Source organism: Pimephales promelas, chromosome 20 (assembly GCF_988280905.1).
Source record: "Pimephales promelas chromosome 20, fPimPro1.hap1.1, whole genome shotgun sequence".
NCBI lineage: Eukaryota > Metazoa > Chordata > Actinopteri > Cypriniformes > Leuciscidae > Pimephales > Pimephales promelas.
In genome coordinates, this window is record NC_142788.1 from 1,500,483 (window position 1) to 1,509,483 (window position 9,001).

General features: G+C 40.8%; 1 long non-coding RNA gene across 1 annotated transcript; it reads right to left on the reverse strand.

Moving 5' to 3' along the window:
- Nucleotides 1–3,162: 3,162 nt before the first annotated feature.
- LOC148970513 (uncharacterized) lies at nucleotides 3,163–8,491 on the reverse strand. Its single transcript, XR_016148224.1, has 3 exons — nucleotides 8,353–8,491; nucleotides 3,850–4,081; nucleotides 3,163–3,305 (listed from the first exon to the last, which is right to left on the reverse strand). It is a non-coding gene; the product is annotated as an uncharacterized LOC148970513 (long non-coding RNA).
- Between the last annotated feature and the right edge of the window lie 510 nt (nucleotides 8,492–9,001).

The following is a 9,001-nucleotide window of genomic DNA, read 5'->3' on the forward strand; positions in this document are numbered from 1 at the left end:
GTATTTGATGTCTTTTTTGGGGGGGAGGGGGGGGGGGTGTATCTGTGCTGTTTTTGTGTTGTTGTTACTTACTTTTTTGTTGTGATGTGTATGTGTGGCATATATGCGTGGCATGGGCTTTGGGGCCAGTGTGTTGATATAAATTAAGTGGTATATGTGGGCATACCAAGACACATTCAACTGTATTGTTGAAATGGCTAAATAAATCTTTGACTTTGACTTGACTTGAAGTTTGAAATTCAGATGGAGGACAGGAAGTGAAAAGCAGATTAGACCACAGGGTCATATAAAACAAATTTCAGAAATTTCCCTAGCTCAAGTTTAGTGCTGAGCAGTTTTGACCAAATTTGTATTTATTTAAGACTCTAGCCTAACAATACCCTTCAACCGTGTCTTTTTCACGATACAGCACTGCCTCTTGTACCTTTTTGCTTGCATTAAAATTAAATACATTTTTATTTGTACTTGCAATTTTTGTCAAATCAGTACATAAGGCTAAACACATGTATTTAAAATGTGATCAAATGAAAAAATATATAAAATATCCATTCTTATCCACAAGTTTCCTATGCCCCTTGAGGCCTTGGGTCAAAAGTGGGCGCGACTTCCGGTTGGAAGTAAACAAAGCGCGATTTGACATGCTTGACACTCGTTCATTCAACAGTTGACAGTCATTCAAGTTATAGCGATCCAAACTAGCTAATGAAGTGGGAACACAACCTCAACGAAATTAAAAAGGGTGAAATAACAGTACCTTTACCCTCCGCAGTAGCTGATTGGGAGTATTATAATAACATTATTAATAATCAATACTCATCAAGGCATGGTGACAGACAGTTGTGCGAGCTGACAAACAATTAAAATAAAAAATACACACTTAGTCATTGTGCTTTGGAGTTTATTCAAAATTATAAATGAATGTGCTGCTTGAATACATTAACTGGCACATTTGGTATTCTGTCAACACCGGCTTTGATCCTGAGTTTAGCTGTAACATCAGTAGCGAACAGCCAATCACATGCTGAGAGAGTTTATAGAACATTAAGAATTTTAACAAATGTACACAGGAAGATTCGTTGTCTTTTGGGAGGTGATGGAAACTACAGTCGTTGGCAGGATCACTCTGATTTCGTTTTCAGCTTATGTTCAAAACAATCACGTTTAAGCCACTAAATTAGTTTAGTCCGGCTATACATACAACCGCGAACAGCACATGTTGTCCCTGAGCTCCGTAACGACATCTCTCATAAAGATTTGCGTCTTTAAATAGTAAAATAATTCTCCAAAAAACAGCTAGCCTCTTCGCTAACTAACACAAAATACCAATGGACCCACTTTATTGTTTACAGGAGCGCCCCTCGGAAACTTGTGGATAATATGGTGCCTAATTCTCTATGGTCGTAGAGAGAAGCAGATGAAACAATGATTAATTTCAGATGTCAGTAAGCTAATTTCACAACTTTGTAAATTGTGCACCCACTTATTATTTTTACAGCTACAGCATTGGATATTGCGCAGCTTGTTACATTTTGGGTGGGTTGGGCAATCCTCTCACAACATCTGCAGGTGTCTAACTCCATGAAAATGCCCACCGCGAAATAAAACTGCCTTCTCACAACACTAACTATATGGACTTTCAGGTGGATGTAAAAGCAGCAGTGTCCACAAGTGAAAGTGGATTTGGATGAATTTAATCATTTGGAGAGTTCCTGTGCTTTTTAAATGAAAAGGCCAGTCCTCAACTGTTAGCCAGTTTTCTCCCTGCCATCAGGCTTTAAACTGGACTGTTTAGTTCATGTCCATTAATTTATTCGTTCCAAGTTACATAATTTGTAACTTAAAGATGAAATTTGACGTTAAAAAGGTAAATGTACTTGTTATTTAATATGTGTATTTGCAAGTTTTATGATTTCCATTACACAAGAGTAGATGTTAAAACTTCATGTTGATTTGTACTCGGCTTTCACCAAGATAAGCACAAACTAAGATGTATCTTTACAGTAACCTTTCCTTCTCCATCCATTAACGCTTCTTTCCATATGGTGGTGTGACTCCTCTTCTGTCCGGCGTTAACGACTGCGTGTACTTGGCGTGTCAGCACACACGACGGCTGCAACTACAGTGTGTTCTCCCTAGTGGACCAGCACCACAACCGTCTGGATTGAGCCGAGTAGGGGACATCTCTAGGGTCTTCAAGTGGGCATCTTCCGTCCTCAGTGTTTCGTTGACTAGCCCACTACACCTCAAGAGGGCTCGACAGAGCTGCATCCCAGAGTCCCCCACTCAACTCAGCCCAGCTTACTGACCTCTACATCCCTCCTGCTGCTGAGACCTAACCACAATCTTTCAATCTCTCCGCAACCCAACCATACGCGCCAACCCGTTTGACTAAGGCTGTCGAGCCCCACTGGTGCGTTAAAACAGGTTCAGTGGCAACGGTTCCGTATGGCATACTACCTACCGCAAAACACAATATCTGCCTATACACAGGAACGTAATAACTGTAATTACTATGCAACTATACCAATAAACCAACAGACTCTTCAAGTTTTCAAGAATTCTACGAAACCGTAGCGTGTACACAGCCAGCTAGAATCTTTCCGTCTCAACCACAGCCAGTTGCTGCTTCAGATCAGTTCTTTACTGTGCGACGCAACTCTTGGCCACTGAATCCGACGTCTCTGAGGAACCGGGTTGTTGAGTGTGCCACAAAACCTCGACAACCCACTTCCACTGGATAAACCTGGACTCTCCATCCTCGCTGTTCTGCTTCAGTGGCCAGATGAGCATACCGCAGTTTCTTCCTCTCATATGCTTCATCTACCGCATCCTCCCATGGCACTGTTAACTCTATCAGCTGAACAAAGCGTGCTGATCCAGACCACAAAACTATATCTGGTCGGAGGTTAGTGGTGGCAATCTCCGGTGGAAAAATAAGCCGTCGATCAAGATCAACCAGCATCTTCCAGTCCCCAGCAGCTTCCAGTTGTCCTGGGCGGAGGAATATGTATGAAAATGTAATTACCAGCCACTTTCTGCATCCGATTTTTTTTTGTACATCATTAAACAAATTGTAATCAAGAATCTCAAGAGTTGAACAAAGTTATTAAAACAGGTATACGTTTCAGTGATTATGACATCAACTGGTTTATCACACTGACTGTATCGTAATAATTTTGAACAGCACTTAAAAATGGAACATCAGGATGAGGCAAGGTTGCAGTTTCCTCATGGGTAAGTTCTGGTGGTAGTTGAACCTCAGAGGAGTGTGGTCCTTCCCAGTCCACCCCATAGTCGTCATCCACCTGGAGTAAAGAAAATCTGTTACATTCTCCCCAATCTAGAGTTAACGATGCTTAGAAAGTGACAGGAGACTATTCATGTGATTTCTACATTTTTATTAAGGTCAACATAAGATCAATGAATGGAACATATTAAGGAGAACACAATGTCCATAGGTTCTCAATGAATATAAGTTTTAATATATTTATGTAACTGGTTTAAGAAATGAAATATTTCTATATTTTAAAGGAACTACACTCATCTTGCTTTGAAGATTTAATTTATTGTTAATTTCTAATGTATTTTACAAAAAAACTACAGTATAGAAAGCACTTTTGCAGCCTCCTGATCATGTATTGTTATTCAGATATATGTTTTGGAAAACAAGAAAATGATTGCAAAATAGATTTTTTAATGTCACGCCTTTATGAATTTAAGGTCTTGTTTTGTTTAATGGCACATTAACAAAAAACAAACCTGCAACTATTCCTTTAATATTTGTGTAGTTCAGTTTTTTGTTTGGCATCCACTACTTAAAGTAGTGATTTTTATTAGCAGGTAACTAACCTGGCAATTTGAAAGCACCTGGTATGGATCTTGACTATCCTGGAACCTTGTCCAGAGTTGCAGCGGAGACTGGTAAAATCCAAGATGCCTTTGCAGCTGTGGCAGATAGGTCCAATGCAGAGCAAAAAGATGCACCTCATTGTCAGGATTTAATGTGCCATCTTCCTCCAGATCAAGACAGGAGAACAGGTCCAAAACTTGCTAGCAAACATCTCTCCACAGTCTCTCGATCCTGTAATTATAACATAAAAGCTTCCTCAAACAGGCCCGATATACTGTAGATACTTAGCTACTACATTTCTTACTAAACATGCTGAAATTATAGACTATTTTCAATCCTCATATGCATTTCTTTACAGTAGGAATGAAAAAACCCAGTCTTAATTTTAGATGCCAAGATTTAATCAGTCACTTACTGGCAAAGTACTAAATAATAAAATGTGGGAGTATTGGTTTTCCCATCGATAGGACACCATACAGTCGGCCACATCAACATTCTCCCGGCCATTATCAGATCGCACTCTAGAGGGTAATCCAAAGCGATTTACAGCTTCTATGAAACTGTGAGCACATCAGAAGCACTGTTTTTCATACCAGCTTTTAGATGCACAATCATCCTGCTGAAGCCTTCATGGACCACACGTCTCCTCCTATGCAAAAAAACATTTTTAAATGCAAGCAGAGCCGGCTTCACACTGCGCTCAGCAGGGGGGCATTTCATTTCAATGGGTGGGCATTATCTATGGGGACTTTTTTTCCGGATATCAGATATCCTATATTTATTATTGCTGCTTTTTCTGTTAGCTATATTACCATGAAGTGATGCAACCCATACCATAAACACATTGTTGCAAGATGTGCAATTCTTAAGAAAATTGATAAAATAAGGGTTAAATAGGCCTATACAAACAAATAAAAAAATTAAAAATTCCAAGACCGACTCTGACTTACCACAGATTTATTATAGCAAACGAACATGCATGCGCAGTCTCTCACTGACAGGATAGTAGTTTACCTATCTCACTGGCAGATGTGAGAAAAAAAGCTATCTTTATTCGGCTTTGCTCCAACACAAGCATTTACTGTAGTAGCCTACTATTAAAAAAGCATCATGTAGTTAATTAACTTTATCAAAACAAATAAAAAAACAGCCACAACATACACAGATAGTATTCTACAATTTCCATTTAAGAAAATATAGGCTTAAACACCTGTTTCTCCACGGCGGGAGTGACATTTCAAGACAACGGACAGCGCTAAAACTGAACTAAATAGGCCGCCTACTACACAATTTAGTCTCATCACAACATAACGTGACAACAAAATATAGTGAACTTTGACATTACATAAAGCCAGAATACACTAACAACCTGCCAGCATGAAACTTTAAATTTAACTTACAGCTAGAAGAGCCGAAGACGGCTAAGCTGATTGGAACTTCCTGAGAACAGCGTCCTTCCATGCACCACAACACTTTTTTGTCAAGTCCTTCTCGAATGCAAGTTGAACTAGGCTGGCCTTTCTTGTGTGAAGCATGCTCCTTCTGTGTTCTGAAAACACATTTTTGTGCGTGGAGAACGAATTTTCGCAGGTCGCGGTAAAAGCACCAAATACCAAAGCCAGTTTGAGTGCCGTTAACACATCGCCTTAAAGGGTAACTAAACACCAAAACAACTTTTTTAGTTAATGATCTGTAAGAATGGAGCTTCATAAATGCTGTTCATTGATTCGAGTACATTTTTTGACAATTGAGTATAAAGTGTTTTGAATTTCAAATATATGGTGTAAAAACGTCTGAGTGCTGCCCTCTTTAGGTTAAACGGAAAGCTCCTGCAGTAGGGGTACTTTCTGACGTAGGGAACTCTCAGACGCCCCTCTGTCACGCCCTTGGTGCGAGCTCACCACGCCCTTGGCAGCCCCTGGTATAAAAGCAACTGGTTCCGTCAAAACTACTGTAGCGAGTCAGGAGTTGGATTTATGAGTATTGAAAACGATCAGGATAGCATATATTAGCATCTAGTTAGCATAGCATTTATATAGTTATTACTTAGATTATTTTTGAAAACGATCAGGATAGAGTATTGTTGCATCTATTTAGCATAACATTATATAGATAATTTAGATTATTTTGTGTAGCTAGTAGCATAGTACAGTTAGGATAGCTTCAAGTTAGCATAGATTTATGAGTGTTTAGTACAGTGATCAGGATAGTAACGGAATAGAGGTGGACATGGGCTTCTCCACACGCAGTGCCAAACACGGACTCCTCCACCGCAGCGGCGTCTTGATGTGAGTGATCATGGATATTTTAATCACAATTTATGGTTAGGATAAAGTTAATCCTCTGGGGTCGACAAACGAGCCGGCGCATTTTGCTGGATTTTTTCACATAGCGGCAGAATATCAATATGAATATATGCCCACAGAGCGCGCGCTATTGAGATCAACTCGACGACAAAACTCATCAGATGCCGGTCGCGATGCGGGAGTTAAGACCGCAGTTTCAGCCAGCGGCTCGAATGGATTTGGCCCTGTGTCTACATACAATTCACCCTCATCCATTTCAGGTGAAGGTGAAGGTGAGGGAGAAAAGTCCTCGACTTCAAATGGCCGCTCTGTTGCAAAGGCAGCTACTTGCGTCACTCCAGTCTCTCTCTATTTTAGAGTCTGACAGCAGCTGTCACTCACGGCGGGTCTCAGGTGCACGCCCCCTGGCCCCGCTGGGGTCTGCCCATTTTTTCAGCATTTTTCAAATATTGCTAGTGGGTGGAGTCAGGCTCTGACCAGGGGTTTAGTTACTCTTTAAGCGTTTTGTCCCTGAACTGTCCATTTCTCCTTTGAGTCGTCTTCCATTTGTGACTGTAAAAATCGGCGTGCGACGCAGGACTCTGACCCCACTCTCTCCACTCCTACTAAATCCATAATGTGTTTGATTTTTTCAACATTCAGAAAACTTTTATTTTCTGGGTCAAGAGCTTCCAATGCGCTAATCACATCCATTTCTCCAATTACGGCATCAATCGCACTGAAAAAAAGTCTCTTCAGCTCCGACTTGTCGGTGTCGTTTGGTCCCATACTCTCCTCAAGAACGTACTCGTCCAGGTTCCTGTTCTTAACACGTTTTCTTTTGCCGGCTTGTATGGGCTCGTTGTTGTTGGTAGCAGTACTCCAGAGCTCGGTAAATGCATCGTCACAACTCAGATCACGAACACAGTCTATCGCACTTTGCACGAGTTTCGCTGCATTCAGTAGGTCCATTTCCTTCGCCTGTAGCGGTTTGTTAGGCGAGTCCATGTGCACACCAAGTCCAATGAACACAAAGCTGGGCTCCTTTATTTGGTGTAAAGTGGAAGTGGCATGTTTATGGAATCCTTTGTTGGATTTGTTTGCATGCTTCTAGTTGCAATATCCCTTTGTGATAAAAACTGAATCAACATTGATATGCTGTCTGTGGCTGACCGAAATTTCCTACAAGGAAAACAGAAAGCGCTGTCTGTGTTCACGGAGTACTCCAGCCAGTCTCTCCCATGGTACCACGTACTCACAAATGAGCGTTTTTTCCCATTGTAAAGGCGGCTTGGATACTTGTCCAGTTTCACCTGGTTGGGCTTTTCGTCACCGAGATCCTCAGGTGGACTTTGAGGTGTAGGAGGGTTGGGTCCAAATGTAGTGGAGCTGGAGCTACAGGTGCTAGCTTGGGAAGCTGCTTTGTTAGCGGCCACGCCGGCCACGGAGTCTGAGTCACAAACGTTAGCCGGGCTGTCGTTGTGTTGCTGTATGTTGTTAGCAGAATTGTTACTCGACGTGGAAGGATAAACTGTGGAATTGAACCATTTTCTTATATCTGTTTTGTTTTGAATGCAGTCAGGAATCTCGCGCCAACTGAAAATCATTTCATTCACGTATTAACGTGCGTGATGGGGGGGGGGGGGGGTGCTTTCCTCACAGTGCCACACAGGGATTTTAAGTTGGTTTTATTATATTTTCAGCTAATGAGCAGTTTGTAGAAATATATTTTTATTATTTCTCACAGAAATGTGAATTAAATTAAACTGATATTATTTTGTAAATTATATCATAATTCAATTTGGGGGGGGCATTGCCCCCTAATACCCCCCGATACCGCCGGCACTGAATGCAAGTCTTTTCTGTTGCTGGAAGAGTGAGTTAAAAAAAAAAAAAAAAAAATCAAGGAACAAAATATCAGCAAACTAAAAGATAAATTCTGTCATTGGCAGTAATCGGTTCTCATGTGGACATCTGTAAAAAAAAAAAAAAAAAAAAAAAAGATTAAAAAATGGGCTTGGCATCTGATAAAACTCATGCACTCAGACAGTTGTGTTTACAGTGATAGGCCTAGTTCTGAGATCCTATGAACATGGAAAAGCACTGCTTATGTGGTCAGTCACATGGTTGTACGAACGTCTTGGATGACGTGGGGGGTGAGTAAATTATCAGAAATTTTAATTCTAAAGTCTAATCCTTTAAATTGTAAACACCTACCTTATTGGTTTGTTGTCACGAAGACTGCTGCGTGAGGAAACTTCAGGAGACGAAAAGCAGGTTAACAGTCTTTAGTAACAAGGCAGAGCCGCACGGCCGATCCACAGAAATAATCTCTTAATATTCTTGAAGGAACAGTGAAGCACACGCAGCAGGTCTCGTGAGCTGGAGATGGGAGAGCAAAGGAGAATTGGTGAAGCGCAGATCCCTCACACCTCTTCTGGACTCAAAACAGGTAGCCGCCAGATCTGGTAAGGTTCAGTAGATTTCAGACAACTGGACAAAACATACTGTATAACGAGAGAGTTCAACAGCGGTAACTAACGCGACGGTCAACAATAATCCGACAAACTAGAGTGAAACACGAGACTAGAAACAGAGAGTAGCAAATGATAGAGGATAGAGAACAGGTACGACAAACTGATGAGAAACAGCTGGGAAAGATAAGTGGGAGAGCGAACAAGAGGGAATAGAGACAGAGAATGACCAGAAGAGGGAGACAGAGACCAATAAAACACGAGAACAGAACCAGGTCAGGATCATGTATAATTTACACAAATATATATATATATATATAAACAAATATATTATGTAAACAAAATGTTTATGTTATATATCTGATTAGTTGATTCGACATCGCACACACACA